Genomic DNA, 25721 nt, shown 5'->3' on the forward strand with positions numbered 1-25721 from the left:
TGCACTCAACTTTCGTGGCTGTAAAACATTCTGATCTACAAGGAAGTCACTCAAGGTAGTACATTTTTGGAAATTCTGCCGTGCACTCAACTATCGTGGCTTGATAATAATGTGATCGACGAGGATGGGATTCGAACCCACGCGTGCAGAGCGCAATGGATTAGCAGTCCATCGCCTTAACCACTCGGCCACCTCGTCCTATAGTTCTTAGTTTTATCAATCTTGATTTTTTTTTTTATTCACTCAAGGTTGTAAATGATTTGCAATTATGCCGTGCAATCTAATATCGTGGCTGGAAAACATTCTGATCGACGAGGATGGGATTCGAACCCACGCGTGCAGAGCACAATGGATTAGCAGTCCATCGCCTTAACCACTCGGCCACCTCGTCCTATAATTCTTTGTTTTATCAATCTTGAAAACATTTTTAAATTCACTCAAGGTTGTAAATGTTTTGCAATTCTGCCGTGCACTCAACTATCGTGGCTGTAAAACATTCTGATCGACAAGGAAGTTACTCAAGGTTGTACATTTTTGGGATTTCTGCTGTGCACTCAACTATCGTGGCTGGATAATATTCTGAACGACGAGGATGGGTTTTGGACCCCAGGCGTGCAGAGCACAATGGATTAGCAGTCCATCGCCTTAACCACTCGGCCACCTCGTCCTATAATTCTTTGTTTTATCAATCTTGAAAACATTTTAAAATTCACTCAAGGTTGTAAATGTTTTGCAATTCTGCCGTGCACTCAACTATCGTGGCTGTAAAACATTCTGATCGACAAGCAAGTCACTTAAGGTTGTACATTTTTTGGAATTCTGCCGTGCACTCAACCATCGTGGCTGGATAATATTGTGATCGACGAGGATGGGATTCGAACCCACGCGTGCAGAGCACAATGGATTAGCAGTCCATCGCCTTAACCACTCGGCCACCTCATCCTATATTTCTTAGTTTTATCAATCTTGAATTCTTTTTTTATTCACTCAAGGTTGTAAATGATTTGAAATTATGCCATGCAATCTAATATCGTGGCTGGAAAACATTCTGATCGACGAGGATGGGATTCGAACCGACGCGTGCAGAGCACAATGGATTAGCAGTCCATCGCCTTAACCACTCGGCCACCTCGTCCTATAGTACTTAGTTTTATCAATCTTGAAAACATTAAAAAATGCACTCAAGGTTGTAAATGTTTTGCAATTCTGACGTGCACTCAACTTTCGTGGCTGTAAAACATTCTGATCTACAAGGAAGTCACTCAAGGTAGTAAATTTTTTGGAATTTTGCCGTGCACTCAACTATCGTGGCTGGATAATATTGTGATCGACGAGGATGGGATTCGAAACCATGCATGCAGAGCACAATAGATTAGCAGTCCATCGCCTTAACCACTTGTCCACCTCGTCCTATAGTTCTTAGTTTTATCAATCTTGAATTTTTTTTTAATTCACTCAAGGTTGTAAATGTTTTGCAATTCTGCCGTGCACTCAACTATCGTGGCTGGATAATATTCTGAACGACGAGGATGGGATTCGACCCCCGCGTGCAGAGCACAATGGATTAGCAGTCCATCGCCTTAACCACTCGGCCACCTCGTCCTATAGTTCTTAGTTTTATCAATCTTGAAAACATTAAAAAATTCACTCAAGGTTGTAAATGTTTTGCAATTCTGCCGTGCACTCAACTATCGTGGCTGTAAAACATTCTGATCGACAAGGAAGTTACTCAAGGTTGTACATTTTTGGGATTTCTGCTGTGCACTCAACTATCGTGGCTGGATAATATTCTGAACGACGAGGATGGGTTTTGGACCCCAGGCGTGCAGAGCACAATGGATTAGCAGTCCATCGCCTTAACCACTCGGCCACCTCGTCCTATAATTCTTTGTTTTATCAATCTTGAAAACATTTTAAAATTCACTCAAGGTTGTAAATGATTTGCAATTATGCCGTGCAATCTAATATCGTGGCTGTAAAACATTCTGATCGACGAGGATGGGATTCGAACCCACGCGTGCAGAGCACAATGGATTAGCAGTCCATCGCCTTAATCACTCGGCCACCTCGTCCTATAATTCTTTGTTTTATCAATCTTGAAAACATTTTAAAATTCACTCAAGGTTGTAAATGTTTTGCAATTCTGCCGTGCACTCAACTATCGTGGCTGTAAAACATTCTGATCAACAAGGAAGTCACTCAAGGTTGTACATTTTTGGGAATTCTGCCGTGCACTCAACTATCGTGGCTGGATAATATTGTGATCGACGAGGATGGGATTCGAAACCATGCATGCAGAGCACAATAGATTAGCAGTCCATCGCCTTAACCACTCGTCCACCTTGTCCTATAGTTCTTTGTTTTACCAATCTTGAAAACATTTTTAAATTCACTCAAGGTTGTAAATGTTTTGCAATTCTGCCGTGCACTCAACTATCGTGGCTGGAAAACATTCTGATCGACGAGGATGGGATTCGAACCCACGCGTGCAGAGCACACCGGATTAGCAGTCCATCGCCTTAACCACTCGGCCACCTCGTCCTATAATTCTTTGTTTTATCAATCTTGAAAAAAAAATTAAATTCACTCAAGGTTGTAAATGTTTTGCAATTCTGCCGTGCACTCAACTATCGTGGCTGTAAAACATTCTGATCGACAAGCAAGTCACTTAAGGTTGTACATTTTTTGGAATTCTGCCGTGCACTCAACCATCGTGGCTGGATAATATTGTGATCGACGAGGATGGGATTCGAACCCACGCGTGCAGAGCACAATGGATTAGCAGTCCATCGCCTTAACCACTCGGCCACCTCATCCTATATTTCTTAGTTTTATCAATCTTGAATTCTTTTTTTATTCACTCAAGGTTGTAAATGATTTGCAATTATGCCATGCAATCTAATATCTTGGCTGGAAAACATTCTGATCGACAAGGATGGGATTCGAACCCACACCTGCAGAGCACAATGGATTAGCAGTCCATCGCCTTAACCACTCGGCCACCTCGTCCTATAGTTCTTAGTTTTATCAATCTTGAAAACATTAAAAAATTCACTCAAGGTTGTAAATGTTTTGCAATTCTGCCGTGCACTCAACTATTGTGGCTGTAAAACATTCTGATCGACAAGCAAGTCACTTAAGGCCCTCCCATAGTCGAGCAGACTGTACACAGAGCAGACTCCGCGGAGGTCCACTGGACTCTTTGAGCCTTCATAGTCGAGCGGACCTCCGCGGACCAATTTCCTACATGTCACGCGCCAGTTTACACAATTGTCCCCACGCTGTTCAACTTCTGTCATGTCGTCGTCATCCGATGTCAAAATAAAGAGTATGTTATCTCCGTTTCCAATATTTCGATAATAAAACGGGCAGTTTTACGCACTTGAATAACAGGTATATAGGCAGCGAGATGCAATGTACCGTATAGGCTTGAGGTGGACAGCGCTGGTGCTGAAATGACAAACACGCATTGCATGAAATAAAAGAACCAGTTTTATTTCAAAATATTGGAAACGGAGATAACATTCTATGTTATCTCCGTTTCCAATATTTCAAAATAAAACTGGCAATTTTACACACTTCATTTAGAAAAGCCATTCAAACATCTCTCTTGGCACGGAGCGAGTGGTCAGAGTAAAATGCAGATCGGCGTCACATTAAATGCAGTTCGATGTCAACCAAAACGCCGAGCAGCGTTTTGTGTGACACCAAGTCAGCGGCGCTGATGTCCGCGCGTCAGAAAATAGTAGCTTCGCACCTGTGGGTCTGCTGTCCGCTGAGATCAAAGCTCAAAGAGCCGCGCGGACCTCCGCGGAGTCTGCTCTGTGTACAGTCTGCTGGACTATGGGAGCGCCTTTAAGGTTGTACATTTTTTGGAATTCTGCCATGCACTCAACCATCGTGGCCTGATAATATTGTGATCGACGAGGATGGGATTCGAACCCACGCGTGCAGAGCACAATGGATTAGCAGTCCATCGCCTTAACCACTCGGCCACCTCGTCCTATAATTTTTTGTTTTATCAATCTTGAAAACATTTTTAAATTCACTCAAGGTTGTAAATGTTTTGCAATTCTGCCGTGCACTCAACTATCGTGGCTGTAAAACATTCTGATCGACAAGCAAGTCACTTAAGGTTGTACATTTTTTGGAATTCTGCCGTGCACTCAACCATCGTGGCTGGATAATATTGTGATCGACGAGGATGGGATTCGAACCCACGCGTGCAGAGCACAATGGATTAGCAGTCCATCGCCTTAACCACTCGGCCACCTCATCTTATATTTGTTAGTCTTATCAATCTTGAAGACATTTTGAAAGTCACTCAAGGTTGTAAATGATTTGCAATTATGCCGTGCAATCTAATATCGTGGCTGTAAAACATTCTGATCGACGAGGATGGGATTCGAACCCATGCGTGCAGAGCACAATGGATTAGCAGTCCATCGCCTTAACCACTCTGCCACCTCTTCCTATAATTCTTTGTTTTATCAATCTTGAAACATTTTAAAATTCACTCAAGGTTGTAAATGTTTTGCAATTCTGCCGTGCACTCAACTATCGTGGCTGTAAAACATTCTGATCGACAAGGAAGTCACTCAAGGTTGTACATTTTTGGGAATTCTGCCGTGCACTCAACTATCGTGGCTGGATAATATTGTGATCGACGAGGATGGGATTCGAAACCATGCATGCAGAGCACAATAGATTAGCAGTCCATCGCCTTAACCACTCGTCCACCTCTTCCTATAGTTCTTAGTTTTATCAATCTTGATTCTTTTTTTTATTCACTCAAGGTTGTAAATGTTTTGCAATTCTGCCGTGCACTCAACTATCGTGGCTGGAAAACATTCTGATCGACGAGGATGGGATTCGAACCCACGCGTGCAGAGCACAATGGATTAGCAGTCCATCGCCTTAACCACTCGGCCACCTCGTCCTATAATTCTTTGTTTTATCAATCTTGAAAACTTTTTTAAATTCACTCAAGGTTGTAAATGTTTTGCAATTCTGCCGTGCACTCAACTATCGTGGCTGTAAAACATTCTGATCGACAAGGAAGTTACTCAAGGTTGTACATTTTTGGGATTTCTGCTGTGCACTCAACTATCGTGGCTGGATAATATTTTGAACGACGAGGATGGGATTCAAACCCACGCGTGCAGAGCACAATGGATTAGCAGTCCATCGCCTTAACCACTCGGCCACCTCGTCCTATAATTCTTTGTTTTATCAATCTTGAAAACATTTAAAAATTCACTCAAGGTTGTAAATGTTTTGCAATTCTGCCGTGCACTCAACTATCGTGGCTGGAAAACATTCTGATCGACAAGCAAGTCACTTAAGGTTGTAAATTTTTTGGAATTCTGCCGTGCACTCAACCATCGTGGCTGGATAATATTGTGATCGACGAGGATGGGATTCGAACCCACGCGTGCAGAGCACAATGGATTAGCAGTCCATCGCCTTAACCACTCGGCCACCTCATCCTATATTTCTTAGTTTTATCAATCTTGAATTCTTTTTTTATTCACTCAAGGTTGTAAATGATTTGCAATTATGCCATGCAATCTAATATCGTGGCTGGAAAACATTCTGATCGACGAGGATGGGATTCGAACCGACGCGTGCAGAGCACAATGGATTAGCAGTCCATCGCCTTAACCACTCGGCCACCTCGTCCTATAGTACTTAGTTTTATCAATCTTGAAAACATTAAAAAATGCACTCAAGGTTGTAAATGTTTTGCAATTCTGACGTGCACTCAACTTTCGTGGCTGTAAAACATTCTGATCTACAAGGAAGTCACTCAAGGTAGTACATTTTTGGGAATTCTGCCGTGCACTCAACTATCGTGGCTGGATAATATTGTGATCGACGAGGATGGGATTCGAAACCATGCATGCAGAGCACAATAGATTAGCAGTCCATCGCCTTAACCACTTGTCCACCTCGTCCTATAGTTCTTAGTTTTATCAATCTTGAAAACATTTTTAAATTCACTCAAGGTTGTAAATGTTTTGCAATTCTGCCGTGCACTCAACTATCGTGGCTGTAAAACATTCTGATCGACAAGCAAGTCACTTAAGGTTGTACATTTTTTGGAATTCTGCCGTGCACTCAACCATCGTGGCTGGATAATATTGTGATCGACGAGGATGGGATTCGAACCCACGCGTGCAGAGCACAATGGATTAGCAGTCCATCGCCTTAACCACTCGGCCACCTTATCCTATATTTGTTAGTCTTATCAATCTTGAAGACATTTTGAAAGTCACTCAAGGTTGTAAATGATTTGCAATTATGCCGTGCAATCTAATATCGTGGCTGTAAAACATTCTGATCGACGAGGATGGGATTCGAACCCATGCGTGCAGAGCACAATGGATTAGCAGTCCATCGCCTTAACCACTCGGCCACCTCTTCCTATAATTCTTTGTTTTATCAATCTTGAAAACATTTTAAAATTCACTCAAGGTTGTAAATGTTTTGCAATTCTGCCGTGCACTCAACTATCGTGGCTGTAAAACATTCTGATCGACAAGGAAGTCACTCAAGGTTGTACATTTTTGGGAATTCTGCCGTGCACTCAACTATCGTGGCTGGATAATATTGTGATCGACGAGGATGGGATTCGAAACCATGCATGCAGAGCACAATAGATTAGCAGTCCATCGCCTTAACCACTCGTCCACCTCTTCCTATAGTTCTTAGTTTTATCAATCTTGATTCTTTTTTTTATTCACTCAAGGTTGTAAATGTTTTGCAATTCTGCCGTGCACTCAACTATCGTGGCTGGAAAACATTCTGATCGACGAGGATGGGATTCGAACCCACGCGTGCAGAGCACAATGGATTAGCAGTCCATCGCCTTAACCACTCGGCCACCTCGTCCTATAATTCTTTGTTTTATCAATCTTGAAAACTTTTTTAAATTCACTCAAGGTTGTAAATGTTTTGCAATTCTGCCGTGCACTCAACTATCGTGGCTGTAAAACATTCTGATCGACAAGGAAGTTACTCAAGGTTGTACATTTTTGGGATTTCTGCTGTGCACTCAACTATCGTGGCTGGATAATATTCTGAACGACGAGGATGGGATTCGAACCCACGCGTGCAGAGCACAATGGATTAGCAGTCCATCGCCTTAACCACTCGGCCACCTCGTCCTATAATTCTTTGTTTTATCAATCTTGAAAACATTTTAAAATTCACTCAAGGTTGTAAATGTTTTGCAATTCTGCCGTGCACTCAACTATCGTGGCTGGAAAACATTCTGATCGACAAGCAAGTCACTTAAGGTTGTACATTTTTTGGAATTCTGCCGTGCACTCAACCATCGTGGCTGGATAATATTGTGATCGACGAGGATGGGATTCGAACCCACGCGTGCAGAGCACAATGGATTAGCAGTCCATCGCCTTAACCACTCGGCCACCTCATCCTATATTTCTTAGTTTTATCAATCTTGAATTCTTTTTTTATTCACTCAAGGTTGTAAATGATTTGCAATTATGCCATGCAATCTAATATCGTGGCTGGAAAACATTCTGATCGACGAGGATGGGATTCGAACCGACGCGTGCAGAGCACAATGGATTAGCAGTCCATCGCCTTAACCACTCGGCCACCTCGTCCTATAGTACTTAGTTTTATCAATCTTGAAAACATTAAAAAATGCACTCAAGGTTGTAAATGTTTTGCAATTCTGACGTGCACTCAACTTTCGTGGCTGTAAAACATTCTGATCTACAAGGAAGTCACTCAAGGTAGTACATTTTTTGGAATTCTGCCGTGCACTCAACTATCGTGGCTGGATAATATTGTGATCGACGAGGATGGGATTCGAAACCATGCATGCAGAGCACAATAGATTAGCAGTCCATCGCCTTAACCACTTGTCCACCTCGTCCTATAGTTCTTAGTTTTATCAATCTTGAATTTTTTTTTAATTCACTCAAGGTTGTAAATGTTTTGCAATTCTGCCGTGCACTCAACTATCGTGGCTGGATAATATTCTGAACGACGAGGATGGGATTCGACCCCCGCGTGCAGAGCACAATGGATTAGCAGTCCATCGCCTTAACCACTCGGCCACCTCGTCCTATAGTTCTTAGTTTTATCAATCTTGAAAACATTAAAAAATTCACTCAAGGTTGTAAATGTTTTGCAATTCTGACGTGCACTCAACTTTCGTGGCTGTAAAACATTCTGATCTACAAGGAAGTCACTCAAGGTAGTAAATTTTTGGAAATTCTGCCGTGCACTCAACTATCGTGGCTTGATAATAATGTGATCGACGAGGATGGGATTCGAACCCACGCGTGCAGAGCACAATGGATTAGCAGTCCATCGCCTTAACCACTCGGCCACCTCGTCCTATAGTTCTTAGTTTTATCAATCTTGATTTTTTTTTTATTCACTCAAGGTTGTAAATGATTTGCAATTATGCCGTGCAATCTAATATCGTGGCTGGAAAACATTCTGATCGACGAGGATGGGATTCGAACCCACACGTGCAGAGCACAATGGATTAGCAGTCCATCGCCTTAACCACTCGGCCACCTCGTCCTATAATTCTTTGTTTTATCAATCTTGAAAACATTTTTAAATTCACTCAAGGTTGTAAATGTTTTGCAATTCTGCCGTGCACTCAACTATCGTGGCTGTAAAACATTCTGATCGACAAGGAAGTTACTCAAGGTTGTACATTTTTGGGATTTCTGCTGTGCACTCAACTATCGTGGCTGGATAATATTCTGAACGACGAGGATGGGTTTTGGACCCCAGGCGTGCAGAGCACAATGGATTAGCAGTCCATCGCCTTAACCACTCGGCCACCTCGTCCTATAATTCTTTGTTTTATCAATCTTGAAAACATTTTACAATTCACTCAAGGTTGTAAATGTTTTGCAATTCTGCCGTGCACTCAACTATCGTGGCTGTAAAACATTCTGATCGACAAGCAAGTCACTTAAGGTTGTACATTTTTTGGAATTCTGCCGTGCACTCAACCATCGTGGCTGGATAATATTGTGATCGACGAGGATGGGATTCGAACCCACGCGTGCAGAGCACAATGGATTAGCAGTCCATCGCCTTAACCACTCGGCCACCTCATCCTATATTTCTTAGTTTTATCAATCTTGAATTCTTTTTTTATTCACTCAAGGTTGTAAATGATTTGAAATTATGCCATGCAATCTAATATCGTGGCTGGAAAACATTCTGATCGACGAGGATGGGATTCGAACCGACGCGTGCAGAGCACAATGGATTAGGAGTCCATCGCCTTAACCACTCGGCCACCTCGTCCTATAGTACTTAGTTTTATCAATCTTGAAAACATTAAAAAATGCACTCAAGGTTGTAAATGTTTTGCAATTCTGACGTGCACTCAACTTTCGTGGCTGTAAAACATTCTGATCTACAAGGAAGTCACTCAAGGTAGTAAATTTTTTGGAATTCTGCCGTGCACTCAACTATCGTGGCTGGATAATATTGTGATCGACGAGGATGGGATTCGAAACCATGCATGCAGAGCACAATAGATTAGCAGTCCATCGCCTTAACCACTTGTCCACCTCGTCCTATAGTTCTTAGTTTTATCAATCTTGAATTTTTTTTTTATTCACTCAAGGTTGTAAATGTTTTGCAATTCTGCCGTGCACTCAACTATCGTGGCTGGATAATATTCTGAACGACGAGGATGGGATTCGACCCCCGCGTGCAGAGCACAATGGATTAGCAGTCCATCGCCTTAACCACTCGGCCACCTCGTCCTATAGTTCTTAGTTTTATCAATCTTGAAAACATTAAAAAATTCACTCAAGGTTGTAAATGTTTTGCAATTCTGCCGTGCACTCAACTATCGTGGCTGTAAAACATTCTGATCGACAAGGAAGTTACTCAAGGTTGTACATTTTTGGGATTTCTGCTGTGCACTCAACTATCGTGGCTGGATAATATTCTGAACGACGAGGATGGGTTTTGGACCCCAGGCGTGCAGAGCACAATGGATTAGCAGTCCATCGCCTTAACCACTCGGCCACCTCGTCCTATAATTCTTTGTTTTATCAATCTTGAAAACATTTAAAAATTCACTCAAGGTTGTAAATGATTTGCAATTATGCCGTGCAATCTAATATCGTGGCTGTAAAACATTCTGATCGACGAGGATGGGATTCGAACCCACGCGTGCAGAGCACAATGGATTAGCAGTCCATCGCCTTAATCACTCGGCCACCTCGTCCTATAATTCTTTGTTTTATCAATCTTGAAAACATTTTAAAATTCACTCAAGGTTGTAAATGTTTTGCAATTCTGCCGTGCACTCAACTATCGTGGCTGTAAAACATTCTGATCAACAAGGAAGTCACTCAAGGTAGTACATTTTTGGGAATTCTGCCGTGCACTCAACTATCGTGGCTGGATAATATTGTGATCGACGAGGATGGGATTCGAAACCATGCATGCAGAGCACAATAGATTAGCAGTCCATCGCCTTAACCACTCGGCCACCTCGTCCTATAGTTCTTAGTTTTATCAATCTTGAATTTTTTTTTTATTCACTCAAGGTTGTAAATGATATGCAATTATGCCGTGCAATCTAATATCGTGGCTGGAAAACATTCTGATCGACAAGGATGGGATTCGAACCCACACCTGCAGAGCACAATGGATTAGCAGTCCATCGCCTTAACCACTCGGCCACCTCGTCCTATAGTTCTTAGTTTTATCAATCTTGAAAACATTAAAAAATTCACTCAAGGTTGTAAATGTTTTGCAATTCTGCCGTGCACTCAACTATTGTGGCTGTAAAACATTCTGATCGACAAGCAAGTCACTTAAGGTTGTACATTTTTTGGAATTCTGCCATGCACTCAACCATCGTGGCCTGATAATATTGTGATCGACGAGGATGGGATTCGAACCCACGCGTGCAGAGCACAATGGATTAGCAGTCCATCGCCTTAACCACTCGGCCACCTCGTCCTATAATTTTTTGTTTTATCAATCTTGAAAACATTTTTAAATTCACTCAAGGTTGTAAATGTTTTGCAATTCTGCCGTGCACTCAACTATCGTGGCTGTAAAACATTCTGATCGACAAGCAAGTCACTTAAGGTTGTAAATTTTTTGGAATTCTGCCGTGCACTCAACCATCGTGGCTGGATAATATTGTGATCGACGAGGATGGGATTCGAACCCACGCGTGCAGAGCACAATGGATTAGCAGTCCATCGCCTTAACCACTCGGCCACCTCATCCTATATTTGTTAGTCTTATCAATCTTGAAGACATTTTGAAAGTCACTCAAGGTTGTAAATGATTTGCAATTATGCCGTGCAATCTAATATCGTGGCTGTAAAACATTCTGATCGACGAGGATGGGATTCGAACCCATGCGTGCAGAGCACAATGGATTAGCAGTCCATCGCCTTAACCACTCGGCCACCTCTTCCTATAATTCTTTGTTTTATCAATCTTGAAAACATTTTAAAATTCACTCAAGGTTGTAAATGTTTTGCAATTCTGCCGTGCACTCAACTATCGTGGCTGTAAAACATCCTGATCGACAAGGAAGTCACTCAAGGTTGTACATTTTTGGGAATTCTGCCGTGCACTCAACTATCGTGGCTGGATAATATTGTGATCGACGAGGATGGGATTCGAAACCATGCATGCAGAGCACAATAGATTAGCAGTCCATCGCCTTAACCACTCGTCCACCTCTTCCTATAGTTCTTAGTTTTATCAATCTTGATTCTTTTTTTTATTCACTCAAGGTTGTAAATGTTTTACAATTCTGCCGTGCACTCAACTATCGTGGCTGGAAAACATTCTGATCGACGAGGATGGGATTCGAACCCACGCGTGCAGAGCACAATGGATTAGCAGTCCATCGCCTTAACCACTCGGCCACCTCGTCCTATAATTCTTTGTTTTATCAATCTTGAAAACTTTTTTAAATTCACTCAAGGTTGTAAATGTTTTGCAATTCTGCCGTGCACTCAACTATCGTGGCTGGAAAACATTCTGATCGACAAGCAAGTCACTTAAGGTTGTACATTTTTTGGAATTCTGCCGTGCACTCAACCATCGTGGCTGGATAATATTGTGATCGACGAGGATGGGATTCGAACCCACGCGTGCAGAGCACAATGGATTAGCAGTCCATCGCCTTAACCACTCAGCCACCTCATCCTATATTTCTTAGTTTTATCAATCTTGAATTCTTTTTTTATTCACTCAAGGTTGTAAATGATTTGCAATTATGCCATGCAATCTAATATCGTGGCTGGAAAACATTCTGATCGACGAGGATGGGATTCGAACCGACGCGTGCAGAGCACAATGGATTAGCAGTCCATCGCCTTAACCACTCGGCCACCTCGTCCTATAGTACTTAGTTTTATCAATCTTGAAAACATGAAAAAATGCACTCAAGGTTGTAAATGTTTTGCAATTCTGACGTGCACTCAACTTTCGTGGCTGTAAAACATTCTGATCTACAAGGAAGTCACTCAAGGTAGTACATTTTTGGGAATTCTGCCGTGCACTCAACTATCGTGGCTGGATAATATTGTGATCGACGAGGATGGGATTCGAAACCATGCATGCAGAGCACAATAGATTAGCAGTCCATCGCCTTAACCACTTGTCCACCTCGTCCTATAGTTCTTAGTTTTATCAATCTTGAATTTTTTTTTAATTCACTCAAGGTTGTAAATGTTTTGCAATTCTGCCGTGCACTCAACTATCGTGGCTGGATAATATTCTGAACGACGAGGATGGGATTCGACCCCCGCGTGCAGAGCACAATGGATTAGCAGTCCATCGCCTTAACCACTCGGCCACCTCGTCCTATAGTTCTTAGTTTTATCAATCTTGAAAACATTAAAAAATTCACTCAAGGTTGTAAATGTTTTGCAATTCTGACGTGCACTCAACTTTCGTGGCTGTAAAACATTCTGATCTACAAGGAAGTCACTCAAGGTAGTACATTTTTGGAAATTCTGCCGTGCACTCAACTATCGTGGCTTGATAATAATGTGATCGACGAGGATGGGATTCGAACCCACGCGTGCAGAGCACAATGGATTAGCAGTCCATCGCCTTAACCACTCGGCCACCTCGTCCTATAGTTCTTAGTTTTATCAATCTTGATTTTTTTTTTATTCACTCAAGGTTGTAAATGATTTGCAATTATGCCGTGCAATCTAATATCGTGGCTGGAAAACATTCTGATCGACGAGGATGGGATTCGAACCCACGCGTGCAGAGCACAATGGATTAGCAGTCCATCGCCTTAACCACTCGGCCACCTCGTCCTATAATTCTTTGTTTTATCAATCTTGAAAACATTTTTAAATTCACTCAAGGTTGTAAATGTTTTGCAATTCTGCCGTGCACTCAACTATCATGGCTGTAAAACATTCTGATCGACAAGGAAGTTACTCAAGGTTGTAAATTTTTGGGATTTCTGCTGTGCACTCAACTATCGTGGCTGGATAATATTCTGAACGACGAGGATGGGTTTTGGACCCCAGGCGTGCAGAGCACAATGGATTAGCAGTCCATCGCCTTAACCACTCGGCCACCTCGTCCTATAATTCTTTGTTTTATCAATCTTGAAAACATTTTAAAATTCACTCAAGGTTGTAAATGTTTTGCAATTCTGCCGTGCACTCAACTATCGTGGCTGTAAAACATTCTGATCGACAAGCAAGTCACTTAAGGTTGTACATTTTTTGGAATTCTGCCGTGCACTCAACCATCGTGGCTGGATAATATTGTGATCGACGAGGATGGGATTCGAACCCACGCGTGCAGAGCACAATGGATTAGCAGTCCATCGCCTTAACCACTCGGCCACCTCATCCTATATTTCTTAGTTTTATCAATCTTGAATTCTTTTTTTATTCACTCAAGGTTGTAAATGATTTGCAATTATGCCATGCAATCTAATATCGTGGCTGGAAAACATTCTGATCGACAAGGAAGTTACTCAAGGTTGTACATTTTTGGGATTTCTGCCGTGCACTCAACTATCGTGGCTGGATAATATTCTGAACGACAAGGATGGGATTCTAACCCACACGTGCAGAGCACAATGGATTAGCAGTCCATCGCCTTAACCACTCGGCCACCTCGTCCTATAATTCTTTGTTTTATCAATCTTGAAAACATTTTAAAATTCACTCAAGGTTGTAAATGTTTTGCAATTCTGCCGTGCACTCAACTATCGTGGCTGTAAAACATTCTGATCGACAAGCAAGTCACTTAAGGTTGTACATTTTTTGGAATTCTGCCATGCACTCAACCATCGTGGCTGGATAATATTGTGATCGACGAGGATGGGATTCGAACCCACGCGTGCAGAGAACAATGGATTAGCAGTCCATCGCCTTAACCACTCGGCCACCTCATCCTATATTTTTTAGTTTTATCAATCTTGAATTCTTTTTTTATTCACTCAAGGTTGTAAATGATTTGCAATTATGCCATGCAATCTAATATCGTGGCTGGAAAACATTCTGATTGACGAGGATGGGATTCGAACCCACGCGTGCAGAGCACAATGGATTAGCAGTCCATCGCCTTAACCACTCTGCCACCTCGTCCTATAGTACTTCGTTTTATCAATCTTGAAAACATTAAAAAATTCACTCAAGGTTGTAAATGTTTTGCAATTCTGACGTGCACTCAACTTTCGTGGCTGTAAAACATTCTGATCTACAAGGAAGTCACTCAAGGTAGTACATTTTTTGGAATTCTGCCGTGAGCTCAACTATCGTGGCTTGATAATAATGTGATCGACGAGGATGGGATTCGAACCCACGCGTGCAGAGCACAATGGATTAGCAGTCCATCGCCTTAACCACTCGGCCACCTCGTCCTATAGTTCTTAGTTTTATCAATCTTGAATTTTTTTTTAATTCACTCAAGGTTGTAAATGATATGCAATTATGCCGTGCAATCTAATATCGTGGCTGGAAAACATTCTGATCGACAAGGATGGGATTCGAACCCACACCTGCAGAGCACAATGGATTAGCAGTCCATCGCCTTAACCACTCGGCCACCTCGTCCTATAGTTCTTAGTTTTATCAATCTTGAAAACATTAAAAAATTCACTCAAGGTTGTAAATGTTTTGCAATTCTGCCGTGCACTCAACTATTGTGGCTGTAAAACATTCTGATCGACAAGCAAGTCACTTAAGGTTGTAAATTTTTTGGAATTCTGCCATGCACTCAACCATCGTGGCCTGATAATATTGTGATCGACGAGGATGGGATTCGAACCCACGCGTGCAGAGCACAATGGATTAGCAGTCCATCGCCTTAACCACTCGGCCACCTCGTCCTATAATTTTTTGTTTTATCAATCTTGAAAACATTTTAAAATTCACTCAAGGTTGTAAATGTTTTGCAATTCTGCCGTGCACTCAACTATCGTGGCTGTAAAACATTCTGATCGACAAGCAAGTCACTTAAGGTTGTAAATTTTTTGGAATTCTGCCGTGCACTCAACCATCGTGGCTGGATAATATTGTGATCGACGAGGATGGGATTCGAACCCACGCGTGCAGAGCACAATGGATTAGCAGTCCATCGCCTTAACCACTCGGCCACCTCATCCTATATTTGTTAGTCTTATCAATCTTGAAGACATTTTGAAAGTCACTCAAGGTTGTAAATGATTTGCAATTATGCCGTGCAATCTAATATCGTGGCTGTAAAACATTCTGATCGACGAGGATGGGATTCGAACCCATGCGTGCAGAGCACAATGGATTAGCAGTCCATCGCCTTAACCACTCGACCACCTCTTCCTATAATTCTTTGTTTTATCAATCTTGAAAACATTTTAAAATTCACTCAAGGTTGTAAATGTTTTGCAATTCTGCCGTGCACTCAACTATCGTGGCTGTAAAACATTCTGATCGACAAGGAAGTCACTCAAGGTTGTACATTTTTGGGAATTCTGCCGTGCACTCAACTATCGTGGCTGGATAATATTGTGATCGACGAGGATGGGATTCGAAACCATGCATGCAGAGCACAATAGATTAGCAGTCCATCGCCTTAACCACTCGTCCACCTCTTCCTATAGTTCTTAGTTTTATCAATCTTGATTCTTTTTTTTATTCACTCAAGGTTGTAAATGTTTTGCAATTCTGCCGTGCACTCAACTATCGTGGCTGGAAAACATTCTGATCGACGAGGATGGGATTCGAACCCACGCGTGCAGAGCACAATGGATTAGCAGTCCATCGCCTTAACCACTCGGCCACCTCGTCCTATAATTCTTTGTTTTATCAATCTTGAAAACATTTTTAAATTCACTCAAGGTTGTAAATGTTTTGCAATTCTGCCGTGCACTCAACTATCGTGGCTGTAAAACATTCTGATCGACAAGGAAGTTACTCAAGGTTGTACATTTTTGGGATTTCTGCTGTGCACTCAACTATCGTGGCTGGATAATATTCTGAACGACGAGGATGGGATTCGAACCCACGCGTGCAGAGCACAATGGATTAGCAGTCCATCGCCTTAACCACTCGGCCACCTCGTCCTATAATTCTTTGTTTTATCAATCTTGAAAACATTTTAAAATTCACTCAAGGTTGTAAATGTTTTGCAATTCTGCCGTGCACTCAACTATCGTGGCTGTAAAACATTCTGATCGACAAGCAAGTCACTTAAGGTTGTACATTTTTTGGAATTCTGCCGTGCACTCAACCATCGTGGCTGGATAATATTGTGATCGACGAGGATGGGATTCGAACCCACGCGTGCAGAGCACAATGGATTAGCAGTCCATCGCCTTAACCACTCGGCCACCTCATCCTATATTTCTTAGTTTTATCAATCTTGAATTCTTTTTTTATTCACTCAAGGTTGTAAATGATTTGCAATTATGCCATGCAATCTAATATCGTGGCTGGAAAACATTCTGATCGACGAGGATGGGATTCGAACCGACGCGTGCAGAGCAGAATGGATTAGCAGTCCATCGCCTTAACCACTCGGCCACCTCGTCCTATAGTACTTAGTTTTATCAATCTTGAAAACATTAAAAAATGCACTCAAGGTTGTAAATGTTTTGCAATTCTGACGTGCACTCAACTTTCGTGGCTGTAAAACATTCTGATCTACAAGGAAGTCACTCAAGGTAGTAAATTTTTTGGAATTCTGCCGTGCACTCAACTATCGTGGCTGGATAATATTGTGATCGACGAGGATGGGATTCGAAACCATGCATGCAGAGCACAATAGATTAGCAGTCCATCGCCTTAACCACTTGTCCACCTCATCCTATAGTTCTTAGTTTTATCAATCTTGAATTTTTTTTTAATTCACTCAAGGTTGTAAATGTTTTGCAATTCTGCCGTGCACTCAACTATCGTGGCTGGATAATATTCTGAACGACGAGGATGGGATTCGACCCCCGCGTGCAGAGCACAATGGATTAGCAGTCCATCGCCTTAACCACTCAGCCACCTCGTCCTATAGTTCTTAGTTTTATCAATCTTGAAAACATTAAAAAATTCACTCAAGGTTGTAAATGTTTTGCAATTCTGACGTGCACTCAACTTTCGTGGCTGTAAAACATTCTGATCTACAAGGAAGTCACTCAAGGTAGTACATTTTTGGAAATTCTGCCGTGCAATCAACTATCGTGGCTTGATAATAATGTGATCGACGAGGATGGGATTCGAACCCACGCGTGCAGAGCACAATGGATTAGCAGTCCATCGCCTTAACCACTCTGCCACCTCGTCCTATAGTTCTTAGTTTTATCAATCTTGAATTTTTTTTTTATTCACTCAAGGTTGTAAATGATTTGCAATTATGCCGTGCAATCTAATATCGTGGCTGTAAAACATTCTGATCGACGAGGATGGGATTCGAACCCATGCGTGCAGAGCACAATGGATTAGCAGTCCATCGCCTTAACCACTCGGCCACCTCTTCCTATAATTCTTTGTTTTATCAATCTTGAAAACATTTTAAAATTCACTCAAGGTTGTAAATGTTTTGCAATTCTGCCGTGCACTCAACTATCGTGGCTGTAAAACATTCTGATCGACAAGGAAGTCACTCAAGGTTGTACATTTTTGGGAATTCTGCCGTGCACTCAACTATCGTGGCTGGATAATATTGTGATCGACGAGGATGGGATTCGAAACCATGCATGCAGAGCACAATAGATTAGCAGTCCATCGCCTTAACCACTCGTCCACCTCTTCCTATAGTTCTTAGTTTTATCAATCTTGATTCTTTTTTTTATTCACTCAAGGTTGTAAATGTTTTGCAATTCTGCCGTGCACTCAACTATCGTGGCTGGAAAACATTCTGATCGACGAGGATGGGATTCGAACCCACGCGTGCAGAGCACAATGGATTAGCAGTCCATCGCCTTAACCACTCGGCCACCTCGTCCTATAATTCTTTGTTTTATCAATCTTGAAAACATTTTAAAATTCACTCAAGGTTGTAAATGTTTTGCAATTCTGCCGTGCACTCAACTATCGTGGCTGTAAAACATTCTGATCAACAAGCAAGTCACTTAAGGTTGTACATTTTTTGGAATTCTGCCGTGCACTGAACCATCGTGGCTGGATAATATTGTGATCGACGAGGATGGGATTCGAACCCACTCGTGCAGAGCACAATGGATTAGCAGTCCATCGCCTTAACCACTCGGCCACCTCATCCTATATTTCTTAGTTTTATCAATCTTGAATTCTTTTTTTATTCACTCAAGGTTGTAAATGATTTGCAATTATGCCATGCAATCTAATATCGTGGCTGGAAAACATTCTGATCGACGAGGATGGGATTCGAACCCACTCGTGCTGAGCACAATAGATTAGCAGTCCATCGCCTTAACCACTCGTCCACCTCGTCCTATAGTTCTTTGTTTTATCAATCTTGAAAACATTTTTAAATTCACTCAAGGTTGTAAATGTTTTGCAATTCTGCCGTGCACTCAACTATCGTGGCTGGAAAACATTCTGATCGACGAGGATGGGATTCGAACCCACGCGTGCAGAGCACACCGGATTAGCAGTCCATCGCCTTAACCACTCGGCCACCTCGTCCTATAATTCTTTGTTTTATCAATCTTGAATTTTTTTTTAAATTCACTCAAGGTTGTAAATGTTTTGCAATTCTGCCGTGCACTCAACTATCGTGGCTGTAAAAGATTCTGATCGACAAGCAAGTCACTTAAGGTTGTAAATTTTTTGGAATTCTGCCGTGCACTCAACCATCGTGGCTGGATAATATTGTGATCGACGAGGATGGGATTCGAACCCACGCGTGCAGAGCACAATGGATTAGCAGTCCATCGCCTTAACCACTCGGCCACCTCATCCTATATTTCTTAGTTTTATCAATCTTGAATTCTTTTTTTATTCACTCAAGGTTGTAAATGATTTGCAATTATGCCATGCAATCTAATATCGTGGCTGGAAAACATTCTGATCGACAAGGAAGTTACTCAAGGTTGTAAATTTTTGGGATTTCTGCCGTGCACTCAACTATCGTGGCTGGATAATATTCTGAACGACAAGGATGGGATTCTAACCCACACGTGCAGAGCACAATGGATTAGCAGTCCATCGCCTTAACCACTCGGCCACCTCGTCCTATAATTCTTTGTTTTATCAATCTTGAAAACATTTTAAAATTCACTCAAGGTTGTAAATGTTTTGCAATTCTGCCGTGCACTCAACTATCGTGGCTGTAAAACATTCTGATCGACAAGCAAGTCACTTAAGGTTGTACATTTTTTGGAATTCTGCCGTGCACTCAACCATCGTGGCTGGATAATATTGTGATCGACGAGGATGGGATTCGAAACCATGCATGCAGAGCACAATAGATTAGCAGTCCATCGCCTTAACCACTTGTCCACCTCGTCCTATAGTTCTTAGTTTTATCAATCTTGAATTTTTTTTTTATTCACTCAAGGTTGTAAATGTTTTGCAATTCTGCCGTGCACTCAACTATCGTGGCTGGATAATATTCTGAACGACGAGGATGGGATTCGACCCCCGCGTGCAGAGCACAATGGATTAGCAGTCCATCGCCTTAACCACTCGGCCACCTCGTCCTATAGTTCTTAGTTTTATCAATCTTGAAAACATTAAAAAATTCACTCAAGGTTGTAAATGTTTTGCAATTCTGCCGTGCACTCAACTATCGTGGCTGTAAAAGATTCTGATCGACAAGCAAGTCACTTAAGGTTGTACATTTTTTGGAATTCTGCCGTGCACTCAACCATCGTGGCTGGATAATATTGTGATCGACGAGGATGGGATTCGAACCCACGCGTGCAGAGCACAATGGATTAGCAGTCCATCGCCTTAACCACTCGGCCACCTCATCCTATATTTCTTAGTTTTATCAATCTTGAATTCTTTTTTTATTCACTCAAGGTTGTAAATGATTTGCAATTATGCCATGCAATCTAATATCGTGGCTGGAAAACATTCTGATCGACAAGGAAGTTACTCAAGGTTGTAAATTTTTGGGATTTCTGCCGTGCACTCAACTATCGTGGCTGGATAATATTCTGAACGACAAGGATGGGATTCTAACCCACACGTGCAGAGCACAATGGATTAGCAGTCCATCGCCTTAACCACTCGGCCACCTCGTCCTATAATTCTTTGTTTTATCAATCTTGAAAACATTTTAAAATTCACTCAAGGTTGTAAATGTTTTGCAATTCTGCCGTGCACTCAACTATCGTGGCTGTAAAACATTCTGATCGACAAGCAAGTCACTTAAGGTTGTACATTTTTTGGAATTCTGCCGTGCACTCAACCATCGTGGCTGGATAATATTGTGATCGACGAGGATGGGATTCGAAACCATGCATGCAGAGCACAATAGATTAGCAGTCCATCGCCTTAACCACTTGTCCACCTCGTCCTATAGTTCTTAGTTTTATCAATCTTGAATTTTTTTTTAATTCACTCAAGGTTGTAAATGTTTTGCAATTCTGCCGTGCACTCAACTATCGTGGCTGGATAATATTCTGAACGACGAGGATGGGATTCGACCCCCGCGTGCAGAGCACAATGGATTAGCAGTCCATCGCCTTAACCACTCGGCCACCTCGTCCTATAGTTCTTAGTTTTATCAATCTTGAAAACATTAAAAAATTCACTCAAGGTTGTAAATGTTTTGCAATTCTGACGTGCACTCAACTTTCGTGGCTGTAAAACATTCTGATCTACAAGGAAGTCACTCAAGGTAGTACATTTTTGGAAATTCTGCCGTGCACTCAACTATCGTGGCTTGATAATAATGTGATCGACGAGGATGGGATTCGAACCCACGCGTGCAGAGCACAATGGATTAGCAGTCCATCGCCTTAACCACTCGGCCACCTCGTCCTATAGTTCTTAGTTTTATCAATCTTGATTTTTTTTTTTATTCACTCAAGGTTGTAAATGATTTGCAATTATGCCGTGCAATCTAATATCGTGGCTGGAAAACATTCTGATCGACGAGGATGGGATTCGAACCCACGCGTGCAGAGCACAATGGATTAGCAGTCCATCGCCTTAACCACTCGGCCACCTCGTCCTATAATTCTTTGTTTTATCAATCTTGAAAACATTTTTAAATTCACTCAAGGTTGTAAATGTTTTGCAATTCTGCCGTGCACTCAACTATCATGGCTGTAAAACATTCTGATCGACAAGGAAGTTACTCAAGGTTGTAAATTTTTGGGATTTCTGCTGTGCACTCAACTATCGTGGCTGGATAATATTCTGAACGACGAGGATGGGTTTTGGACCTCAGGCGTGCAGAGCACAATGGATTAGCAGTCCATCGCCTTAACCACTCGGCCACCTCGTCCTATAATTCTTTGTTTTATCAATCTTGAAAACATTTTAAAATTCACTCAAGGTTGTAAATGTTTTGCAATTCTGCCGTGCACTCAACTATCGTGGCTGTAAAACATTCTGATCGACAAGCAAGTCACTTAAGGTTGTACATTTTTTGGAATTCTGCCGTGCACTCAACCATCGTGGCTGGATAATATTGTGATCGACGAGGATGGGATTCGAACCCACGCGTGCAGAGCACAATGGATTAGCAGTCCATCGCCTTAACCACTCGGCCACCTCATCCTATATTTCTTAGTTTTATCAATCTTGAATTCTTTTTTTATTCACTCAAGGTTGTAAATGATTTGCAATTATGCCATGCAATCTAATATCGTGGCTGGAAAACATTCTGATCGACAAGGAAGTTACTCAAGGTTGTACATTTTTGGGATTTCTGCCGTGCACTCAACTATCGTGGCTGGATAATATTCTGAACGACAAGGATGGGATTCTAACCCACACGTGCAGAGCACAATGGATTAGCAGTCCATCGCCTTAACCACTCGGCCACCTCGTCCTATAATTCTTTGTTTTATCAATCTTGAAAACATTTTAAAATTCACTCAAGGTTGTAAATGTTTTGCAATTCTGCCGTGCACTCAACTATCGTGGCTGTAAAACATTCTGATCGACAAGCAAGTCACTTAAGGTTGTACATTTTTTGGAATTCTGCCGTGCACTCAACCATCGTGGCTGGATAATATTGTGATCGACGAGGATGGGATTCGAACCCACGCGTGCAGAGAACAATGGATTAGCAGTCCATCGCCTTAACCACTCGGCCACCTCATCCTATATTTTTTAGTTTTATCAATCTTGAATTCTTTTTTTATTCACTCAAGGTTGTAAATGATTTGCAATTATGCCATGCAATCTAATATCGTGGCTGGAAAACATTCTGATTGACGAGGATGGGATTCGAACCCACGCGTGCAGAGCACAATGGATTAGCAGTCCATCGCCTTAACCACTCTGCCACCTCGTCCTATAGTACTTCGTTTTATCAATCTTGAAAACATTAAAAAATTCACTCAAGGTTGTAAATGTTTTGCAATTCTGACGTGCACTCAACTTTCGTGGCTGTAAAACATTCTGATCTACAAGGAAGTCACTCAAGGTAGTACATTTTTTGGAATTCTGCCGTGAGCTCAACTATCGTGGCTTGATAATAATGTGATCGACGAGGATGGGATTCGAACCCACGCGTGCAGAGCACAATGGATTAGCAGTCCATCGCCTTAACCACTCGGCCACCTCGTCCTATAGTTCTTAGTTTTATCAATCTTGAATTTTTTTTTAATTCACTCAAGGTTGTAAATGATATGCAATTATGCCGTGCAATCTAATATCGTGGCTGGAAAACATTCTGATCGACAAGGATGGGATTCGAACCCACACCTGCAGAGCACAATGGATTAGCAGTCCATCGCCTTAACCACTCGGCCACCTCGTCCTATAGTTCTTAGTTTTATCAATCTTGAAAACATTAAAAAATTCACTCAAGGTTGTAAATGTTTTGCAATTCTGCCGTGCACTCAACTATTGTGGCTGTAAAACATTCTGATCGACAAGCAAGTCACTTAAGGTTGTACATTTTTTGGAATTCTGCCATGCACTCAACCATCGTGGCCTGATAATATTGTGATCGACGAGGATGGGATTCGAACCCACGCGTGCAGAGCACAATGGATTAGCAGTCCATCGCCTTAACCACTCGGCCACCTCGTCCTATAATTTTTTGTTTTATCAATCTTGAAAACATTTTAAAATTCACTCAAGGTTGTAAATGTTTTGCAATTCTGCCGTGCACTCAACTATCGTGGCTGTAAAACATTCTGATCGACAAGCAAGTCACTTAAGGTTGTAAATTTTTTGGAATTCTGCCGTGCACTCAACCATCGTGGCTGGATAATATTGTGATCGACGAGGATGGGATTCGAACCCACGCGTGCAGAGCACAATGGATTAGCAGTCCATCGCCTTAACCACTCGGCCACCTCATCCTATATTTGTTAGTCTTATCAATCTTGAAGACATTTTGAAAGTCACTCAAGGTTGTAAATGATTTGCAATTATGCCGTGCAATCTAATATCGTGGCTGTAAAACATTCTGATCGACGAGGATGGGATTCGAACCCATGCGTGCAGAGCACAATGGATTAGCAGTCCATCGCCTTAACCACTCGGCCACCTCTTCCTATAATTCTTTGTTTTATCAATCTTGAAAACATTTTAAAATTCACTCAAGGTTGTAAATGTTTTGCAATTCTGCCGTGCACTCAACTATCGTGGCTGTAAAACATTCTGATCGACAAGGAAGTCACTCAAGGTTGTACATTTTTGGGAATTCTGCCGTGCACTCAACTATCGTGGCTGGATAATATTGTGATCGACGAGGATGGGATTCGAAACCATGCATGCAGAGCACAATAGATTAGCAGTCCATCGCCTTAACCACTCGTCCACCTCTTCCTATAGTTCTTAGTTTTATCAATCTTGATTCTTTTTTTTATTCACTCAAGGTTGTAAATGTTTTGCAATTCTGCCGTGCACTCAACTATCGTGGCTGGAAAACATTCTGATCGACGAGGATGGGATTCGAACCCACGCGTGCAGAGCACAATGGATTAGCAGTCCATCGCCTTAACCACTCGGCCACCTCGTCCTATAATTCTTTGTTTTATCAATCTTGAAAACATTTTTAAATTCACTCAAGGTTGTAAATGTTTTGCAATTCTGCCGTGCACTCAACTATCGTGGCTGTAAAACATTCTGATCGACAAGGAAGTTACTCAAGGTTGTACATTTTTGGGATTTCTGCTGTGCACTCAACTATCGTGGCTGGATAATATTCTGAACGACGAGGATGGGATTCGAACCCACGCGTGCAGAGCACAATGGATTAGCAGTCCATCGCCTTAACCACTCGGCCACCTCGTCCTATAATTCTTTGTTTTATCAATCTTGAAAACATTTTAAAATTCACTCAAGGTTGTAAATGTTTTGCAATTCTGCCGTGCACTCAACTATCGTGGCTGTAAAACATTCTGATCGACAAGCAAGTCACTTAAGGTTGTACATTTTTTGGAATTCTGCCGTGCACTCAACCATCGTGGCTGGATAATATTGTGATCGACGAGGATGGGATTCGAACCCACGCGTGCAGAGCACAATGGATTAGCAGTCCATCGCCTTAACCACTCGGCCACCTCATCCTATATTTCTTAGTTTTATCAATCTTGAATTCTTTTTTTATTCACTCAAGGTTGTAAATGATTTGCAATTATGCCATGCAATCTAATATCGTGGCTGGAAAACATTCTGATCGACGAGGATGGGATTCGAACCGACGCGTGCAGAGCACAATGGATTAGCAGTCCATCGCCTTAACCACTCGGCCACCTCGTCCTATAGTACTTAGTTTTATCAATCTTGAAAACATTAAAAAATGCACTCAAGGTTGTAAATGTTTTGCAATTCTGACGTGCACTCAACTTTCGTGGCTGTAAAACATTCTGATCTACAAGGAAGTCACTCAAGGTAGTAAATTTTTTGGAATTCTGCCGTGCACTCAACTATCGTGGCTGGATAATATTGTGATCGACGAGGATGGGATTCGAAACCATGCATGCAGAGCACAATAGATTAGCAGTCCATCGCCTTAACCACTTGTCCACCTCATCCTATAGTTCTTAGTTTTATCAATCTTGAATTTTTTTTTAATTCACTCAAGGTTGTAAATGTTTTGCAATTCTGCCGTGCACTCAACTATCGTGGCTGGATAATATTCTGAACGAC

Source organism: Notolepis coatsorum, assembly GCF_963971535.1.
Source record: "Notolepis coatsorum genome assembly, chromosome: 6".
In the NCBI taxonomy this organism is placed as follows: domain Eukaryota; kingdom Metazoa; phylum Chordata; class Actinopteri; order Aulopiformes; family Paralepididae; genus Notolepis; species Notolepis coatsorum.